Raw genomic sequence first — 22,345 nt, 5'->3', positions numbered from 1 at the left:
ATCGTGTACCCCGCCTGAATAGCGGCCCCCGTAGTCATAACCGGTGTCTGTTGACTACCAGACGGTGCGTTCTGAACATCTGTTTGGGTATGTTCCGATGATTCCTCGGAAGTCATGATACTGTTGAAGAAAAAAAATTCAAAAATTTTGTAAATAACGAGTCATACAATTCAAAACCTTAAAAGAAAAAGCAATTAAACAGTCTTGAATTAATTCGACTCTCAATGAAAGCACCACTTGATCATGCATATTTTAACCGTGGGGTTTAATATGCCTGCTCAATACGTAAAGAGGGGTTTAAGGATCTTAGAACGTGGCTCTCCGGTCCGGCTACCGTGAATAACCCTGGCCGACATGATGATGTCGGCGGGGTGGCCAAGTGATTAAGTCTACCTTCGATAACGGTCGTCGATCAAGAGGCCCCAAATAAGGTCGTAGGTACTAGCTTACAAAAGACTAACCTGTTAACCTTGAAAAGATGCTGAATGATGCTGTTTTAGGTAATGTGTATCGTATGTGATGGTTACGTAATGTGCTGTGTCCGGTAAATGATGATTAGGGTTTGTATTTATAGGCAAACCCTAATTCTAGAACCGTCCCAGATCACGTTAATCTTATCCATAACTAACTCCCCCAAATCACGGATATAATTATGGAAAAGATATTTACTTGACAGCTAAGCAACCGCCGTACCGGGAACAAAGGCATTCGCACGCCGCATACCGCACACAAGAACACGCATACGCACAATAGTGATTGTCCGCATACATTTGCGGTGCGCCTGCGGGTTGCGGTATCATTACCTTAACTTACCCAATTTGACACATAAACCCTAATTTTGACCAAATTCAAAATTATTCAACCCAAATACATCCAAAAGGGTTCCAACACTTCCAACATTACTAAACTGAGTGATTACACCCATAACCAAAGCCTAATCATGACCAAAACGTTAAACAACCCAAAACCCGCCATGTATCAAAAATAACTAGTTTCCATAAACACACTTCATCATCTAAATGGGTTTTACAACTAAAAAGCTCAAAACTCTAACTTGAATATCAAATCATAAAGATGAATTTCGGAGTTAGAACTTACCAACACTACCACAACGTAGCCGTGAACGAGATGAACAACTTTAACCCTTGAGGTTTGACCCGAAACACCCTTCTTCTTCTCCAAATGGAGCTCTCTCTCTAAACTCTCTTCTCTCTCTCTAGGGTTGAAGATGAGAGTGTTTGGTGTGTAAATGAGGATAAGATTGAGATTGGATCAGTTTTAGAGGCTCAAAACCGACCCCCAAGTGAAAAGACTCAAATACCCTTCATTAAAACTCAAAATATCAAGAAAATCACCAAAAATGCGTTTCCAGACGCAATTTGCGCCTACTGGCCGCAAATTACGGCCAGCCGCAAAAGTGGCCGCAAGAATACGCCCATTTAGGCGCTGAAGAACTCCAGCCAGCCGCAAATTGCGCCCACCAGCCGCAATTTGCGCCTGGGCCCTTTTTCGCATTTTTCTGACACTTGTTTTGCTCGTAACTTTCAAACCGTAACTCTGTTTTTGACGAATCAAATATCGTTGGAAACGTAATAAGATTTCCTTTCTAATGGTAAGGTTTTGAAATATCAACTCAAACTTTATTTGGAGTCGAAAAGGTACGTACACACCTTGTAACTCAAACAACGTCCCGTTTTCTTCGACATTCGAACAAGAAACACGTACACGCTTGGTACACTTCATGCACTCATCGTACAATCATCTTTATACTATTATACAACCAAGTATGAACATTCTAAAGATCAATCACGTACCTCGGACATGTATGATGAAAAACGGGATGTTACAACTCTCCCCCACTTAAAAACCAATCCGAACCTACACTCTATAGTCCTCCGACACACATCCAAACTCGATGTCTGCAACAAATCCAATAAAAATTTCCATTAATCCGAAGTTTTCACCACACGCTAATAATCACTAGCGTGCATTACCGCAACAGGCGATATTTCACGCGCTCAACGTTCAAACTGCCCCCATTAAAACTCTGTACTTTAACAGTCCATAACGCTCCACTCAACCGGTCAATCAAGTATGTTCTCTATTTCAAGAACGAACCTCCCTCATTTTCGCAACCGGATTATTCCTTCAATGAAGAAATTTCGGTATCACCAAAATAATCACTCTAGGGAACACAACTTTCCCATCGATCGATCCGCACATGACCACCAGTCTCTGGATTAATCCAGGACGACAATAATATACCACGAACTAGGAAAAACATCAACACTCGACACAGGGTTTCTCCCTTAAACCCTACAACACATCATACACTACGGCTTCCTATTAATAGCATGAAAACTATTCGTGTATTAGAATCTCGTCAATAGCGAATTATCATCATAACAATTCGCGATTTGCCACACTACCCACAAATATATTCACCTATGCAGGGTGAATCCTCCGTCCTAAATCGTCCGTTAAGGATGACCTCGACATTTAAATAAAACTAACGGGTCACATCACTAGGGTACACACCCTTACAAACAAACAACATCCGCGTGTCTCTATGTGAGACAATCGAAACCGGCATTCCCCGCCTCACAATCATCCATAAAGTGGAATAATCCACTGACGCTTTCCACGAACACATTTCCCGATAGGGAAAAATACAGTACTCACCACGATATCGAACTCGTACTCACTCACAGTACTACCCGAGTTTCACACCAACTCAAAATTTACATCACGAGAGCACCCGCAATGACAGTTACATTCACTCACTTCCATGATCTCAAACTTCACACTTGGTCTCATACCGCACTTTGGTACTACAAGACCACCTTACATAAGAAGTCTTACACTTCACTTGATCTAACACCACCGGAGCTTCCTCAGGCGGCAGTAAAACTCCCCCATTTAGGATTCAGCTCTACACTTTCACCGCCAAGATGATAACATCCCGCGGATTTATCCTTCCACGACACACATGAGCAATCTCATCATTGGTCATAAACATCAAATCACCGCAAATTTACTTTAGGCTCTCAGAGCCGTCATACACATTCACTTGAAATGTCGTACACGCGACGACATCGCACCTTCATACCACTAATCACAATTAATAGCCATTCGTTGTTCGCAAAGTGAACTCCACCAAAGTCCTACATATGCCTCTAAGCCTAGGCATATGCCACTCTGCTCGATCTGTCTTGCTTCTCAGTCGGGATCACCAGAACTTCCACTCAACGGACCTTTATCAACAATTGCTCACTCTCATGGAGAAGAGTGACCAATCCGACACGATAATTGCATTGACCGCAATATTTACAATTCATCGTAACCTTCGACCTAACCGACCATTAAGTCCATTACCGGCTCACCGGTCATCTTTACTCGTCTAACACTTAAGAGCAGCAAGATTCGCTCATCCGTCACTTCATAAGAAGTATTGACCGCAATGCTCTTAAACTTCGACTTTCGCCACCGTCGAACTACTATCACCCATCGATCACTATTATAATCTCCGATGCTTCCAAGGGTATCTCAGTGTCACCCTAAGCACAAAGTGATCACACCATCACCGGAGTTGAACATCACACTTTGCAGGTATAAAGGGGCACCTGACGCAGTGACATGCAGACTCCCACCGCATTCTACCGAGATTTAGAAACTCGACCTTTGGGTTCCATACACCCGATGTCACCCATTTCTCTACAATAATGACCCGAAGTCATTCCTACCCGACAAACCTTACGGTTTATTGTCTTATCGAAAGTTCCTAGCAATCACACGCTACCCGCAATTCCATAAGGTCAAACGATATAGCCTAACGAAACCTTCCGTCTAACACTAAGAGATGCTTGGAAACACCAAGTCTTACACCCTTCCACGTATCGGCACATCCACCGCTACGAGGGATATTCCGTTAGGAATGTTACCCTATAACCCACAACACACTAACACAATCATCGTTATACGGGTCCCACTCCCATGAGTTTAACGACCCGAAGATTCCGCGATTCGCCAATTCCAAGGCGACTCACAACTAGAATCCTAACACGATTCTCTAACCACACGCTCTACCGAGTGTAACTCAATACTACAATCATTAAACTTGCTACGTCCCATTACGAAACTCACATCCTCGTCGCGCACACACATACACACTAATCGGTTATTCTAGTTACGATGGGTAACTTTAACCAAATGACAATCTCAATAGTGCACCCACTACCTAGGGTGACTAAGTACGCGCCAAACTCGTGAGTTTGCTCGCTCACTTAACTAACCGAATCCACCGTAACACTTCTCGACTCGCAACGAACCCGATGTGACTACAAGCACATCACCCGAGACAACTATCACCTAGGAACCAATAAAGATTCCTCATTTATCCCGAATCTACCCCAACCATGCCACGTTTCCTCCGTTCGGTACTCGTCATGTCATGCTTGATGTCAAGATACACTTTCGTAATAATGGTGATCGGTCACTATTACAAATGCGTACCTTACCATTTTCACATGGTCACGCAAAGTACTTTACCCGAACTGACGCAACATTCACACAAAATAACACGCGATATTTCCTAGTACCCGAGTGACCAAAGTCCTTACCGCGAATTTGATCACTCAAACCACCAAATATTCGAATCTCTCCAATAGATTCGTCCCTAGGACACCGCACAAAAGACACCTGTATATATACACCTATATACCATATAATAATAAATGTACACAAGTACACCAGAACCACAAGTCAACCTACAACTTAGGTGACTATCACTAAAACAACGTCCAAGTTCTCTTACTTACACTAGGCACTAACTGTCTAAGGCACTAATTTACACACGAAATAAGGCCCACATAATCACACTTTGGACAAACGCAAGTCCTAGTTAGTCACCTACTCTAAGGCACTAAAAAATCTCAATCCGACCCGTATTCCTACAAGTCCCGCAAATAACGCACAACCGCCAATAAGTCTAAGACTAGGCACCTATTCTAAGGTCACCTAATTCCCTTAGACTATGCTCTGATACCACTTGAAACAACCCCGAATCCGTTTACCAAAAACGAAGCACATTTTTTTTATAAGTTAGGTCCCATTAATACATTACATTTCCAACTCTGTTTTAACCAAAAACATAATATCATATCGATACGTTTAACAAATTATAACGACCCTTGGTACACAATTAACGCATTACAAAAGCATTTGTAATAATGACTCAATCACACGAAATACGGGTTAATACTCAATAACCCAACCCGATACCAAGAGCATAATTCCGGGGACTACCACATCCCCGATCCGCGTCCGTTTATCCAAAAACTACCCCATCGAGCCCAAGCGCTCCTACGCATCTAGTCTATCAACTAGCTAGCTTCAAAATCACAATACCTGTAAAAAGGTAAACAACGAGAGGGGTAAGCTTAAAGCTTAGTGAATGCAATAATTATACATATACATGTATAACCTACTTACTTGCAATCACTTAGACAATTACCGCATACACGCTAACAATATAATTAGCATACCATCGCAAGGTATAACGCTAAATCTCCAATACGCAAGCTAGCACAAACAATAACATATAACTCGAACAATATAATATGCTACACTACAACACATAACCATGGTTAACCAATCGCACAAGGGAACGGTACTTGAAAGACCGCCGGAGTTCATAACATCCATTAGTGTTACTTAAACACCGCGTAATCACTAATCCCCTGGGTGATGTCTTGAACACCGCGACTAACTTACCCCCATGACAATGTGGCGTCTTGAACACCGCGACGATTCCACATGTCAATCAAAACAATGAGTGGTGTCTTGAACACCGCGACAATTCCACTCCCATGACAATATGGTGTCTTGAACACCGCGACAATACCACATGTCAATCAAACAATGAGTAGTGTCTTGAGAACCGCGACAATGCTACTCGTTACTTAGAATGTGGTGTCTTGAACACCGCGACAATTTCACATTCATGCTTCACAAATAAATACATTATATACGTACACGCATAATTATTCCACTCACCTTGTGAACTCGAGCATTACAAACCATGCGCGAAATCTCCACCACACGCAACCGAGCAAGATTTTACCTATAATACGCATATAGGTATACACATAATCAACATACAACCTCATTTGGACTCCTGACCCACCCAAATGAACCATAAGTGCAAAATACACCCTTTTGCACTTTTAACGCTACCCGGAGGTCTAAAACTAACGAGACTAATTCCCGCATTCCCAAAATACTCAAATACATCAACTTTAACCTTTAAACGCATAATAGTTCGCATTTTACACAAAAACCCATTCCATGGTTGACCAAGTTTGACTTTATTGCCAAAACACCAAATTTCAACCCAAAATCATTTTCAACGATTAACTTACATCCAAACACGTCCTTTAACACTTAACACTAGTGTTTAAACAATCGTTTAACCAAAACTAGTGTCATCATCAAGTTTGACCCAATTCAATTTACCCATTTTGACCAAAGTCATTAAAAATGCCCAAACTAATCAATAATCACTAACACAAGTGAAAATGGCCCTAATACACCAATTAAACCAAATCACAAGTGTTAAACCCTTAACTTACCCAATTTGACACATAAACCCTAATTTTGACCAAATTCAAAATTATTCAACCCAAATACATCCAAAAGGGTTCCAACACTTCCAAAATTACTAAACTGAGTGATTACACCCATAACCAAAGCCTAATCATGGCCAAAACGTTAAACAACCCAAAACCCGCCATGTATCAAAAATAACTAGTTTCCATAAACCCACTTCATCATCTAAATGGGTTTTACAACTAAAAAGCTCAAAACCCTAACTTGAATATCAAATCATAAAGATGAATTTCGGAGTTAGAACTTACCAACACTACCACAACGTAGCCATGAACGAGATGAACAACTTTAACACTTGAGGTTTGACCCGAAACACCCTTCTTCTTCTCCAAATGGAGCTCTCTCTCTCTAAACTCTCTTCTCTCTCTCTAAGGTTGAAGATGAGAGTGTTTGGTGTGTAAATGAGGATAAGATTGAGATTGGATCAGTTTTAGAGGCTCAAAACCGACCCCCAAGTGAAAAGACTCAAATACCCTTCATTAAAACTCAAAATATCAAGAAAATCACCAAAAATGCGTTTCCAGACGCAATTTGCGCCTACTGGCCGCAAATTACAGCCAGCCACAAAAGTGGCCGTAAAAATACGCCCGTTTAGGAGCTGAAGAACTCCAGCCAGCCGCAAATTGCGCCCACCAGCCACAATTTGCGCCTGGGCCCTTTTTCGCATTTTTCTGACATTTGTTTTGCTCGTAACTTTCAAACCGTAACTCCGTTTTCGACGAATCAAATATCGTTGGAAACGTAATAAGATTTCCTTTCTAATGGTAAGGTTTTGAAATATCAACACAAACTTTATTTGGAGTCGAAAAGGTATGTACACACCTTGTAACTCAAACAACGTCTAGTTTTCTTCGACATTCGAACAAGAAACACGTACACGCTTGGTACACTTCATGCACTCATCGTACAATCATCTTTATACTATTATACAACCAAGTATGAATATTCTAAAGATCAATCACGTACCTCGGACATGTATGATGAAAAACGGGATGTTACATAAACATCATTGATGATGTGAATTATTCCATTTTATGTGGGATTATGATATTGAAGTTAATTATAAATATAAAGATGTCAATCTTTATTATATTATTATCTTGAGATTTGAATTACCTAATCAGATTTCAGATGTAAAAATGTAATTTGAGTGCGAGAACTTTGTAAAGTTTTCTAAATTCGATGTCTCTAGGATAAACCTAGAATATGACTAAGAATTGCCCAAATGTGATAAAATGTGAATCACAAAAGATGTAACTCTTATGTGTGAACATTTGAACTTTCTTTAATTAGAATCATATTAGATATATATATATATATATGAATATGATATCAAGTTGCAAGACATGTGGGGGAAGCTTTGAAATGATAAGCGGTAACCCTAGTTGGTTGTGTAAAATGAACACAATAGTTGGTTGTGTCTTGCATTTTGGTATCAAGAGCATGATACATGATAATACATTCTAATGTATCTAATGAGTTGTACTTAATCCGACTTAGCATGTGTTGTAAGCAAGCTGAGTAGATACAAGAGTAATCCAAGTACATCTCATTGGAGTTGTATGATTCCAGAGCGATAAGTGGATATGTATTTACACTTGGAAGTGCTGGTATTTCGTAGAAATCGTGTAAACATATGGTTATCGCTAGACCCATGATGGAATCATAATTCACCGCTTTAGATAAAGCTGGTGAAGATGCAGAATGACTACGTCAATAATGTGAGGATATACCAAGATGGCCTAAGCCGGTGTCGGCCATAATTATACATTGTGATAGCCGATCGGTGATTGGTAGAGCTCATATCACAATGTGTAATGGTATGAATAAACATATGACGTATACATAATAAAGTACGATAACTAATCTCTAGAGGAATTATCACAATTGACCATGTGAAGTCAAAGGATAATGTTGCGGATCCGCTGAAAAAGGCTTAAGTAGAGAGTTAGTGTATGAGTTGTGCGTGGGAATGGGACTGAAGCCCATGAAAAGCTAAGTTTATATGAAGGAAAACCTAACTCAGTTGACTGGAGATCCCAAGATATGAGTTCAATAGGACAACCTACTTGTATGAACTAGCGACGGTCACTGTGGGGGAGATAATTACTAAACTAGAATCCCTTACACTTTTTAAAGGGAGTTTACTAATTAAGAGTAGACTTCCTAGTCCATTCCTAAAAGTGACATGTAATAGGATAAGCCTAAGGCTTTTAATGATTCAACTGAAATAACCATGCGTGGTTAATTGGTAGCCATTTGGTGGTGAATCACCTATGTGAGAGAGAAGTGGGGTCGCTTCGAATGGTATTGTTAGGGCACAATACTTGATAAGCTCTCGCAGAACCAGGCTAATGTTCATGACCATAACGAACATAACTATGAGGACTTGAATTTGTCAGGGAGAGTCTTGTGTGAAGCGTATTGTCGCCTACACAAACGGCAGACGAGTTCAAAGACATCGTCGTCTACTCAGAGCCAGTAGACTAAGTGCGTTTTCACAAGCGAAAGTTCAAAGGGTAACACCTACTTATCGTATGCAAGATTCAACCGCTGAAACTTAATCGGAATATTGTTGTTTCTGAGATCGATCTACATTCATGTGGGGGATTGTTGGAAAATTAGTTAAAAATAAGTGTGTTTTTCACCAACTTTGGACACTAATTAATATATGATAAATTTATATATATTAATAATCATTTAGTGGGTTTTGTAGTCCTTGACGGGGGCTTTACAACGACCTAAAGTGTGTCCAAAAAGGATTAAAGGTGAATGAGATATCGAGTCTCAAAGTTGCTAGTTTTGTGCAAAATTAACTTGAAGAATAAGTTAAGTGTTTTTGTCCCACATCGGTTGTAGGAGCAAACCTAGGGCTATAGTCTTCACTATAAATAAAGGTCTTAGGCTTGTAGAAATACACACCAAAAACTAGAGAGCACAAACACAATTAGTTTTTCTTTCTCAGCCGCAACAAGGTCTCCCTGTTTCGGTTACCTTTCAGGCAAGTGTTCAAGTCCGGCAGTACGCTGCTTCGATCCGGTGTACCCTGGGAACAGACGTCGAATCTGTTTAAGGGAATTGTGTCAAACACAAGCCCGGTTCAACCCTTCAATTCTGTTAGATCGTCAAATCGGTTAGATCGTTCTATCTTTTTCGTTCTTATTATGATTATTTATTATACATATTGTCTATCTGATTATTACGTTTATGATAATATGTATAATAGTTTCAGCTTCGTATATATTTTACGTACAAATATATGATACAGTAGGTTTTATGCACGAAATATATGTTTTAGGAAACCTTCGACCCAGTTAGCATGCTTCTTTTCTGAGCTGATACCTTTTACTATACCTGTTTGATTGATCCGTACACTACAACAAATGAGCCCTTTCCAGATGACATTTTGTGACAACATGTCATCTGAAAAGCCCTATCTGTGATGCCCCGTACAAAACCATCTTGTACAAATCATCAACAACAGGATCATTACAAGGTTAAGTACTACATGCTGTAATAAAAGAAGTTGCATTCACGATAAAAAGGTGACGTCATAACCGACATCAAATATTTTACACCAACAGTATGCTTCTACGAATATCAAGCATGAATAAATATATGTGACCCTTAGGTCGTTACAAAACATAGTTTCAAATGTATTAAAGTTTGAATGCAAGATAAACAGTTCATGCGGTGATAACACTAGAGCAGCGGGTGTCTACGACAAGACTAGCACGACAGCGGAAGCAAATAACCTTAAGCACATGAGAAAAACATGCTTAAAAATGTCAACACAAAGGTTGGTGAGCTATAGTTTAAGTATAACAGTATGTAAGGTAGGCCACGAGATTTCAGTGCTACAAAAAGCGTTTCAAAACAGTATGATAAAGTATATGTTAACCGTGGGCACTTGGTAACTAACTTAACGTTTATACCCCCTGAAAGTACACTTGGCAAGTGCGTATGTCTACGAAGTATTAAACACTCATTAAATGCTAGCGCTACTAGCCCGAGTGGGGATGTCAAACCCTATGAATCCATATCTAAGATTCGCGTTCACGGTTCAAAAACCAATGATTAAACGTTACCGAGCTAAAGGGAATGTTTATGCCATTGTATAACCCAAACATATATAAGTTTATGTACTCATGCCTAGTATGTAAAATGTAAAATGCGCATGTATTCTCAGTTCCCAAAATAGTTAAAGTAAAAAGGGAATGCTATAACTCACAATGATAAAGTAGCGGTAAAGTATGACTCGGAAAGTAAGCAAGTAATGAAGGTTGTCCAAACGGGTCCTCAACCTAAGTCAAATAGTACTAAGTGAATCGTCCGAATAGGTTTAAAAGTATGTAAATAAGGTCTTAAGGGTCATCATCATTCATCATCAAACAAAAGGTGTAAAGTAGGTTTCATTCATGAAAGTAGTTTAAAACAAAGGCTGATGTCGATCAGTCACCACGGCCTCTACCCTTACTGAATTAAGGTGAGACTAGTGGCCATGGATCCATATATGAGTCCTTTAAGTGTGGTAAAATTTACAGAAGCAAACTCGTCTTCGTTTGACCGTGGCGACAGTCTAAGTGCGAGTAGGTCAGAAATTTCTGCACAACGTTAAAAGGACATAGTGACGATCGGAGGGCCATAAATCCTAAACCGTAACTCGGATTAAGACGAGTCCTATATGAAAAATTATCTACTCGAAAAGATATATCTGAAAATCAGGTTTACAGTAGCCCAGGTGTACTGGTATGTTACAGAACCCAGAAAACAATAGGCAGAAGACAGAAAACAGAAAAATAGTGGGTTCCGGTGGTCTTGGTGCTCGATGCTTATCACGGTTCTCATCCTTGATGCATATAGCTTCAAGTGAATAACTCGTTGATGTGTTTGCATCATTTTCACCAAGGTTTGACCATCATAACCCAAGTGTAAGTCTAAGACATGAAGCACAACTCACTTAAGTGTTGCAAGTGTTTTGATGAACCAAAGTTACATCAAAGTCTTAGATCTAACACATACATGAACTTTAAAACTAATAGTAAGTTACAAACTTGAAAGTGAACTTATGAAATCAAGATCTTAAGATATAGAACATAGTTCTTAGTTTGATCTTGAAGATCCAAGACTCAAAAGTCTAGATCTAACATAAGTGTACAAAGTTATAATTAAAGAAATCTTACTTACATGTTCTTGAACTTTTAAAGTTAACTTTAGTTCAAGATTAATGAGATCAAAGTTAACTAGTAACATTTGACCAATATTAACCAACAAAAAATGAATTTAAAGTGCATAATATGAAGTAAATAAACTAAGTAACTAGTAACTAATTCATGGGTTGTTCATACTTTAAAGATTCAAACCAAAGTTTGATCTTTAAGAAAGTAAACTTTAAAGTTTACTAACATGAATTACAAGTATGATTTACAATACATGAACCTTAAATCTTATGAAACAATAAGTGTAGAATCATGAGCTAGTAAGTTTATGTTCTTGAGTGTTCTTGTAAATACAAGATAAATAGAGAATGAAACTAGTAAGTTTGATTCTTGAAATATGTAAGTAAGTAACAACTAAGAATGAGTAACAATCAACAACAATGAACAAGTAAGTAATTAATCAACAATAACAACAAGTAATGATGATGATTATGTGTATATATGTCACAGTTTTGGGACAAAGAAAGAGGAGAGAAAAGTCTCAAGTCACTTACAAAATTGAGAGAGAAATGAGAGAAAGAAAGTTGCAAGTTTGAATGTGTGTGTAATTGTGAGAGGATGCAAGTAGAAGTAATACAAAAAAAAGAATTTGAACTCCCTCCCACCCCTTGGAAGCCCACGGTCAGCAGGAAAAAAGAAGGGGGGAAGAAGTTGATGTTTTAGCAGAGGTGTATAAAATACTATTAATTTTTAGCAGGAAATACTATTAAATACGATACAATTTTACCCAAGATATTTATTTATTTAGAGAATGGATATACTTAAACCTTGCTACAACACTTATAGGCAGTGTACCTAATCGTACAGTAGTGTAGTTTTTAGTAAGTCCGGTTCGTTCCACATGGAAAATCTTTAAACAAAGCTTAACGCTATATTAGTTTACTTTTATAAAAATACAAATATATATATAAGTAATATTATTATTATAAAGGGGGGTTTTTACCGTTTAATGACCGGTTTGTCGATTTTAAAACTTTAGTCGCAGTTAAAACCAAATGTAAAATAATAAATAAATACAAGACTTAATTTAAAGCGTAAAGTAAGTAACGATAATGAAATTGCGAATAATAAAAGTGCGATAAAATAAACTTGCAATAATTAAAAAGTACGATAATTAAAAGTGCAATTAAATACAATAACAATAAAAATACGATAATTAGAAGTGCAATTAAATATAAAATAAAGGAAATTAAATATGAAATAAAAGAATTATGCTTATTTAAACTTCCGTAATCATGATGTTTGACGTGTTGATTTTAGTTGATTCCCATGGGTTAATTGTCCTTTGTCCTAGATTATTTAATATGTCCGTCTGGTTTTTGTCCATAACAGTCCATCAGTCATAAATATAAAGTGCGAGTGTCCTCGTCAAATTATCCTTATACCCGAAGTTAAATATTCCAACTAATTGGGGACTTAAACTGTAACAAGATTTTAATACTTTGTTTAATAATTACACCAGGATGTCGACTGAGTGTAACCCAAGGTTTTAATATTTTGTTATCAATTATACCAAGTGTCCTTGTACATAATTTCACCCCTGTTTTAATTATTCTAGTGGCTATTAATCCATTCCCGTGTCCGGTTAAATGAACGATTATTCGTACATATAAATACCCCGCCCATCGTGTCCGATCGAGTGTATATGGTAATTTATAGGGACGCCCAATTGTAAATCTTTATATTAACATTAACAAACTATCATTTAGTTAAACAAATATAAAGCCCATTAATAGCCCATAGTCTAATTTCCACAAGTGTCGTTCTTTTGTCCAAACCCCAATTATGGTACAAAGCCCAATTACCCAATTTTAGTAATTAGCCCAACATCATGATTACTTCGGATTAAATAAGCATAATAATAACTTAGCTACGAGAAATTAAATTAAAAAGGTTGAACATAACTTACAATGATTAAAAATAGCGTAGCATTACACGGACAGAATTTCGACTTACTCCCTTACAACATTTGCTAACATACCCTTATTATTAGGATTTAAAATTAAAATTAAAATTAAAATATAAATTATATATATATATATATATTTACGTATATATTGAGAGAGAGATAGATTATGGATATATGATTGTGAAAAATGATCAGAATTCGGTTGGCTTTATAGGGAATTGAGTTCAGGGATACTCCGCGACTCGCGGTAATTTTTGCCTTCAAACTCCGCGAGTCGCGGAGTTTGAAAATACAGCTCACCAACTTTGGAGTCTTTCTTGCCGATGGATTTTTATTATTTATATAATATATAAATAATTATAAGAATTATTTAAATATTATATTATATTTATGTGAATAGTTGACTTGTAATTTTTAGTTCGTTGCGTCGAGCGTTGAGAGTTGACTCTGGTCCCGGTTCCGGATTTTCGAACATCCTTGCGTACAATTTAATATCTTGTACTTTGCGTTTTGAATCTTGTACTCTTGTAATTTCGAGACGTTTCTTATCAATAATTGGAACCTCTTTGATTGTATTTTGTACTTTTGAGCTTTTTGGTCGTTTGCGTCTTCAATTCGTCGAATCTGTCTTTTGTCTTCACCTTTTATTATTTAAACGAATATCACTTTTAAATAGAACAATTGCAACTAAAAGCTTGTCTTTCTTGAGGAATAATGCTATGAAATATATGTTCGTTTTTAGCATTATCAAATATTCCCACACTTGAGCGTTGCTTGTCCTCAAGCAATATCGTCTTGAAATACTAGAATCACTTCTTTATTCTTCACACTTTGTACATCAGTGATTTCTATACGGCGGTATAAACAATGGTAGTAACGATATGGTTTACAGTCCCACATGACTATAAAAATTTAGATCCATTAAGGAAATTGGATCTTTATGAAAACATTTGATCTTGTGAAAATTAAATTTAGTTTTTACCCTAGATAAGTTTTCTGGAATAACCCTTCACCGGTGTTTGCAAAATATTTTTGTGGGTTTGGTGGGTTTCAGATTTGAAAATTTTAGCTCAAAACTTATGGTTTTGTGTCACCCATTTGCTAACCTTGTATTTGGAAAGCAACACGTCCAGTTTACTTGTCCCGTATATTACCTTTCGGTAAACTACCGTCCGGTTGTAAAGGAAAGCGTTGAACAAGCAACTGTTAAGGCAATGTCCCCTGACATGCTTTTAATTATGGTCTATAACGTGTCAGACGCAATTACTATCCTTGGTAGGAGCAATAGTAAAGCTCATCCTTATGATTTTTCGGTCTGGCACAAGGTCCTGTCTTTGACCACTATGCAACCACCGTTCTTACGGTTGACACCCGATTTGGTTCAGGTGACCTAATGAATTCCAGGTGAATTTCTAGGATTTTACGTTCAATGATAATGAATGCATTGAAAATGGGTTTTCAGAAAACAAATCGGTTTATAATTTGATCAAAATATTTTCTCGTTCAAGCTCGAGTTTAGATATCATTGAATTCCATGAGTTTGAATTCTCAATCTTTAAGGTCAATCTCAAGGATTGAGTAATATCAGTCTTAAAAGCTGATTTTTAATCTTTAAGGAGATTATCCTTTCTGGGGATCTGATTCATTAGTCTTATCCAGCTAATTTGCATGGTGCCCCCATTGTACGAGATAAATCCTTCTCATGGTTAGGATAAATCTGACCACTTGGCGACCCTGTTTAATGCTGAGGTCCGTGGATTTCCTGCTGATTTTAGTGATGACTTTTCTAGATTTTTCGTCAACCTACAGCTGGTCTGGACGACAACTTCATGACCTAAATCAAGAAGCGCGTTTCTTTTTCGGAAGACTTTACTTCCTTTTAATGATGGAATTGATTCATCGTGTAGATCCATCTTTCTTACAGTAAATCAGGTAAAAAAATTTTAGATTAGTCCAAAGCAAAAGTATTTTCAGTTATTTGTACAAAAATATGTGACATATGTTTTGAATAACTTGGAGAATTTTCCCACACTTGGCTTTTATTTTCCTTTTTATTGTCCTCTATTCCATTTTAAATGAATTTTAATATTTTGGTTTGTTTCTCAATTTATGTCCTTTCCGAGGTAACAATAATTTCGGTGTTAAAACCTAGTTTTATCGTTCATAAATATGTATAAACATGATTTTGAGTTCATTTAATTGAAAATTTTGAAAATTTTTACTAGAATTGGGTAGTTAGTATATAAGACTAGGGCTGTTCTTTATTATCATAGAGCACTAGATTCTAATACAACTACTGCTTTACTAGTATTTTTAATGGTAACCAAGTGTTTAAGATAAAAATTATAAAATCCGAAAGAATTTAACCCCTTCCCACACTTAAGATCTTGCAATGCCCTCATTTGCAAGAAATCAGTAACAATTTAAATTATTGAGGGTGATTTGTGTGAAAATGATTAAATTTTTACCAAAGTTTCCAAATATATTGGCGTTTGTTTGCTGAATGATAAATGGTGCACATCATTTGTTCATTCCGTCTTGTTGTTATTTCACATATATTTTGCATCTTGTCGTCAAAATTAGTTGCTTTTGCTGAACTTAATGCCAGTCTTTGAAAATACGTTGTTTTACCCTGTTGTGTACATAAGATAAACTCTAAACATATATACATATTTTTGAAGTTTGGTATATTACCCCACATTCAAAAATTATTAAAATCTAAGAATAAAAGTTAGAAAATTATAAAAACTATTACAATATTAACATAAGTATTAAACGTATCAACATTACAAATAATAAAATAAAATAAAAACTAAGTAGACTAGGGATGAAACTGATACCAATAGGGGTACCATGCATAACCATAGGTACTATAAAATGCTTCGGCAGGGTTATACGTAGGATACGGTGGTTGCATCTCTATAGACCATGGAGGGAATATGGGCTTTGTAGTAGGAATATAGTTTCTACCTATATGTTGGCAATAAGCTATGATTTGGTTTTGATGAACTTGCCAATCTTCAAATGCTCTATGTCTAGCATTTTCGTACTCCTGTGAAGCTATAAACCTTTGCATTTCTTGCATTTCATTTCCCCCTCCTACATTACCTTGCTGTTGGTTTCTCTCAACCTGTGGATGTCTACCATGGTATTGTACTGCGGCGTTATTTCGCCTCTTCAAAACTTTCGCACCATGGTATACATTTAAACCTATTGTATCGCGGGGTTCTGGTTCTTCGACTAATAATCCCCCCCGACTTATATCCACACAGAGATATTCAGCAATCAAAGTAATAAAAATACCACCTCCTATTATGCTATGCGGTCTCATCCCCCTAACCATAGCTGATAAATAATAACCCACACAATAAGGTATACTTACAGCGCTTTGTGGGTCTCGAATACACATATGGTAAAACAAATCCTGTTCATTTACCTTTTCCTTGTTCTTACCTCTTTGTGTAATCGAATTAGCTAAAAACCTATGAATTACTCTTAATTCAGCTCTATCTATATCCAAATAAGAGTAATTTCCCCCTTTGAATCGGTGATGGCTTGTCATTTGACTCCATACACCATGTGTATCAAAATTTTCATCTATCTTTCTACCATTTAGTATCAACCCTCTACAATCGGCAGATGCTAACTCCTCAGGCGTATATATACGTAAAGCCTGAGCCATGTCTAGTAAAGACATGTGGCGCATTGAACCTCCTAACAAAAATCTAATAAAAGATTGATCGGTTAAACTATCTACCCGATCATTTAATTCTATACTACACAACAATTCTTCACACCATACTTTATATACAGGTCTACGCATGGTGAATAAACGTACCCAGTCATTAAAAGTAGAATAACCATACCTCTGTGCAAGTAATTCCCTAATTGGCTCGGCCAATTCTACAGCTTCTAATGGTCCCCATTCTATGACCCTAGGTACCTCAACAACTTTAGAATGAAGAGTATGCAAACCCCTTTGGTATTTTGCATAATCTATCCAAAGTCTATCAAATCTCAGGTTCGGGTGCAAATCTTCCAAGTGCATATCAGAAAATGTCATGACTGGATGAGGTATATCTTGCTTGTAGTAGTTATCCACCTCCTATTGTTCCGCATTCTCAGCAGGAGCATTGCGAGCTTGGGATGAAGATTCACCCCTTTCAGTCTGCAAAACACATCAAATACAATTTTTGTGCATCCAAATATGCATTAGTGTCAGCAAAATCATCAATCAAAATAATTACAATGACATGATCAATTTATATCAAACTTAAGCTCATTTTCATATTTTCATCAAATCTACACCTTTTCAAATAAGCATATACGAAAATGTTTGCCAAGTTCATAAGCGTTCAACTTAAATAACATGTCAAAATAATCATTACTAGCAATTAAACAAGTTTCAAATGGCATTATCTCTCAAAAATCAAGTTCATGAATTTTAGACTTGAAAAAGTCCACTTTAATTCTCAAAATCATGTTTAGGCTCAAAGTTTGGATCATTTAACTACCTAAACATGTTACACTACTTAATTTAGCAACAATTCATGACAAAAATCGGCCATAACCTGTTTATATCAAAAAGCCCCAAATTGCTCAAGAACACAAACCCTAGATTACTCAAAATTTAAAGTTTAAGGCTTCTAATCATGTTAAATAGCATCAATCTAGGTTATACAAGCATAATACATAAACAATTTAAGCATAATTACACTAAAAAGCATCAAAATCAAATTGGGTATAAAATTGCTCAAGAACACTAATTTTCGGATTAAATGGTGTTTAGGTGTAGAAATTTACCGTTTTTCTTGAGTAATTCCTTGATAGCATCCTTCTCAACATGATTTTAGTAAAAGATTTGATGATTAACGGTTAAAAATTGTGATTTTGAGGGTGTTTTTGCAGGTTTTTGCGGGTATTATTTTTGCAGTATTTTTGAGTTGTGTGTGTGGTCTGAGCTGTTCTGCGTTTTTATTTTTATTTTTCTGATTTTTGGTCCCTCCGCGAGTCGCGGGGTTTTTACCCTTTAAACTCCGCGAGTCGCGGAGTTTGTTTTTTTTTTTTTTACATCTTATACTAATTAAAACAATTAAGTAATTAATTTTAAAATTTTGTTTTCCTTGTTATTTAGGACGAGGTCGTTTCGGATCGATGTCCTAGTCCGTCCTTCGACAAAATTTTAAAATTTGTCTTTTTGTAGCGATTGTTTTAAAAGCTAAGATTTTTGGGTTTTTTTAATGTTTTTGGCATACTTTAATTCAATAAGATTAAAAATAATGATAATAAAAGTTCTCGTCCCTCTCTCGGGTAAAGCAATTTCGGTTCAAAGACCTAGTCTTCAACTTACGACGAAGTTTAAAAATCATATTTTTAACTTAATGAGATAAAGTAAATTTTTGTTTTTAAATTCACACCAAACTTAAAATAAAAATACATAAAATTCAAAATTAATATTAAAAATTCATACCAAACTTACAATTTAAAATGCATAAAAATAAAAATTCATATTTTAATAATTAAAAATTCATATTATAAATTCACATCAAACTTATATTAATTTTCCAAATATTTACAATTTTAAATATATTGATTTTACAAAGTTTATAATATTAATTTAAGATTTATATATTAATTTTAAAAACATGGTAAAAATAAAATTAAAAATCTTTTTGGCTTTTTATCCCACTTTAATCAATCGAATATTATCAAAAATATGCGCCCCTCTTTTCGGTAAAGTAATTTCGGTTCCAAGACCTAATTTAACTCATGACGAATTTTTGAAATATTTTGGGTTGATTGATTAAAGATATTTATACCTTAAGAATAAACGTTAAATTTCGCAGTGATGTAATAAATTTTTGAATGATATCAATAATTTCGGTCGCCAAACCTAATTTTATTCAATACCAATTTAATACTTTATAGCGAACAAATTAGCGTTTATTATCAAAAGGTTAAAAATAAAAATAAAAATAAAGACTGTACAGATTTACCTGTGAGATAGTATTCTTAGTTATATGATCTATCCCATTCATAAGATAGTCGGTTTAATTGGTTTTCCATGGCTACATAGGCGTAACCTCGAGCATTCAGTGTTTTTTCTTCTAAACATACGAACGGTCCGTCTCTGCATAAAGTAACAAATTCGGTGTTTGAATAGGTTTGATTATTTGAACATTTACCTCCATGTGACCATTTTCCGCATTTGTGACATCTTTCTAGGTGTCGTGCTCTTCTTTTCGCTGCGGATTTTGATTTTTCTTTACCAAATTGTAACTTATTATCTTCGCATCTGGATTCTTTTCTAACTCCGTCCAATCTTTCTCTGATTACTGATACTATTTCACTCGGAAGTGTGTCATTATTACGTTTAGTGATCAAAGCGTGTAGCATTAGACCATGGTTTAGTTCACAGGCAGTCTTCATTTCCTAAAAAAAATAAAAATTCAGAATGGGGGGAGAAGACTAGTTCTTTAGGGTCTGCTAGGGAAAGACCATTCGGGTTCCATTTTCGAGAACTACACGAAAACAGACAATCTAACTCTAACAGAAATACATATTATCCTTTAAAGACTTGATTCTCCCCACACTTAGTTAGCTGTGGTGTCGAAATTGTGATTAACTTCGTTGTCGACTTCCATCGAACCATGTATGTAATGTTTAACTCTGTGACCATTAACTTTAAATTCAATCCCATTTGAATTTATTAATTCTATCGTTCCGTATGGGAAAACTCTTTTGACTATGAATGGTCCAGACCATCTTGATTTCAATTTTCCAGGAAATAGCTTGAATCGTGAATTGAAAAGAAGAACTTTGTCTCCTTCTTTAAATTCTTTTGAACTTCTGATTCTTTTATCATGCCATTTCTTTATTCTTTCTTTATAGATTAACGAATTTTCGTATGCTTCATGTCTTAATTCTTCTAATTCGTTTAGTTGACTTAATCGTAGACGTCCGGCTTCATGTAAATCAAGATTACATGTCTTCAAAGCCCAAAATGCTTTGTGTTCAATTTCTACTGGAAGATGACATGCTTTTCCATAAACAAGTCTAAAAGGTGTGGTTCCAATTGGAGTTTTGTAGGCTGTTCTAAAAGCCCAGAGTGCATCCTCCAATTTAATGGACCATTCCTTCGGATTTGATCCTACGGTTTTCTCTAGAATACGTTTTAAAGCTCGGTTGGTATTTTCAACTTGTCCATTTGTTTGTGGATGATATGCGGTGGAGATTTTATGAGTTACTCCATATCTTTTAAGAACTTTCTCAAGTTGATTATTACAGAAATGAGTACCCCGATCACTTATTAAAGCTTTCGGTGTTCCAAACCTTGCAAAAAGATGTTTTAAAAAGTTGACTACAACTCGTGCATCGTTAGTTGGGAGAGCTTGTGCTTTCGCCCATTTAGATACATAATTAATGGCTACGAGAATATAGAGATTATTATGAGATTTTGGAAATGGACCCATAAAGTCAATACCCCAAATGTCAAATACTTCACATACTTGTATGACATTTTGTGGCATTTCATCATGTTGACTTATTTTTCCGGCCCTTTGACAAGCATCACAGGATTTGCAAAGAAGGTGTGCGTCTTTGTAAATTGTAGGCCAATAGAATCCAGCATTATAAACTTTTCTTGCTGTTAGTTGAGGCCCATAATGCCCTCCTGTTGGTCCTGTGTGACAATGGTTTAAAATTTTACTGGCTTCATCTCCAAATACACATCGGCGTATTATTCCATCGGGACAACTTTTAAACAGATGTGGATCTTCCTAGAAATAGTGTTTTAAATCACTGAAGAATTTCTTTCGTTTTTGGTACGATAATCCTTTTTCAAGGAATCCACATACTAAGTAGTTTGCATAGTCTGCAAACCATGGAATTTCTTTATAATCTATCTTCAATAGATATTCATCAGAAAAGTTGTCTTGTATGGCCGATTCATTTAGAACTTCTAATTCGGGATTTTCAAGACGAGAAAGATGATCAGCGGCGAGATTTTCTGCTCCTCTTTTATCTCGGATTTCAATATCAAACTCTTGTAAGAGTAAGATCCAACGGATTAATCTTGGTTTAGCATCTTGTTTTGAAAATAGGTATCTAAGAGCAGAATGGTCGGTATAGACCACCGTTTTTGCTAGAACGAGATATGATCGAAATTTGTCAAAAGCAAAGACAATAGCAAGGAGTTCTTTTTCAGTAGTTGTATAGTTCGTTTGTGCTCCTTGTAACGTCTTACTAGCATAATATATAGGTTGAAATCGTTTTTCAATCCTTTGTCCTAAAACAGCTCCCATTGCAAAATTACTTGCATCGCACATTAGTTCAAATGGTAGATTCCAATTTGGTGTTATCATGATCGGCGCATTAGTGAGTTTCTCTTTAAAAATATTAAAAGATTTGATACACTCATCTGAAAAGATGAATGGAGCATCCTTTTCTAGGAGTTTATTCATAGGAGTGGCAATTTTAGAAAAATCTTTTATGAAACGTCGGTAAAAACCGGCATGCCCTATAAAACTCCTAACTCCTCTAACATTGGTGG

The sequence above is a fragment of the Rutidosis leptorrhynchoides genome, chromosome 8 (assembly GCF_046630445.1).
Source record: "Rutidosis leptorrhynchoides isolate AG116_Rl617_1_P2 chromosome 8, CSIRO_AGI_Rlap_v1, whole genome shotgun sequence".
Taxonomy (NCBI): domain Eukaryota; kingdom Viridiplantae; phylum Streptophyta; class Magnoliopsida; order Asterales; family Asteraceae; genus Rutidosis; species Rutidosis leptorrhynchoides.
Note: the sequence above shows the minus strand (reverse complement) of the source record.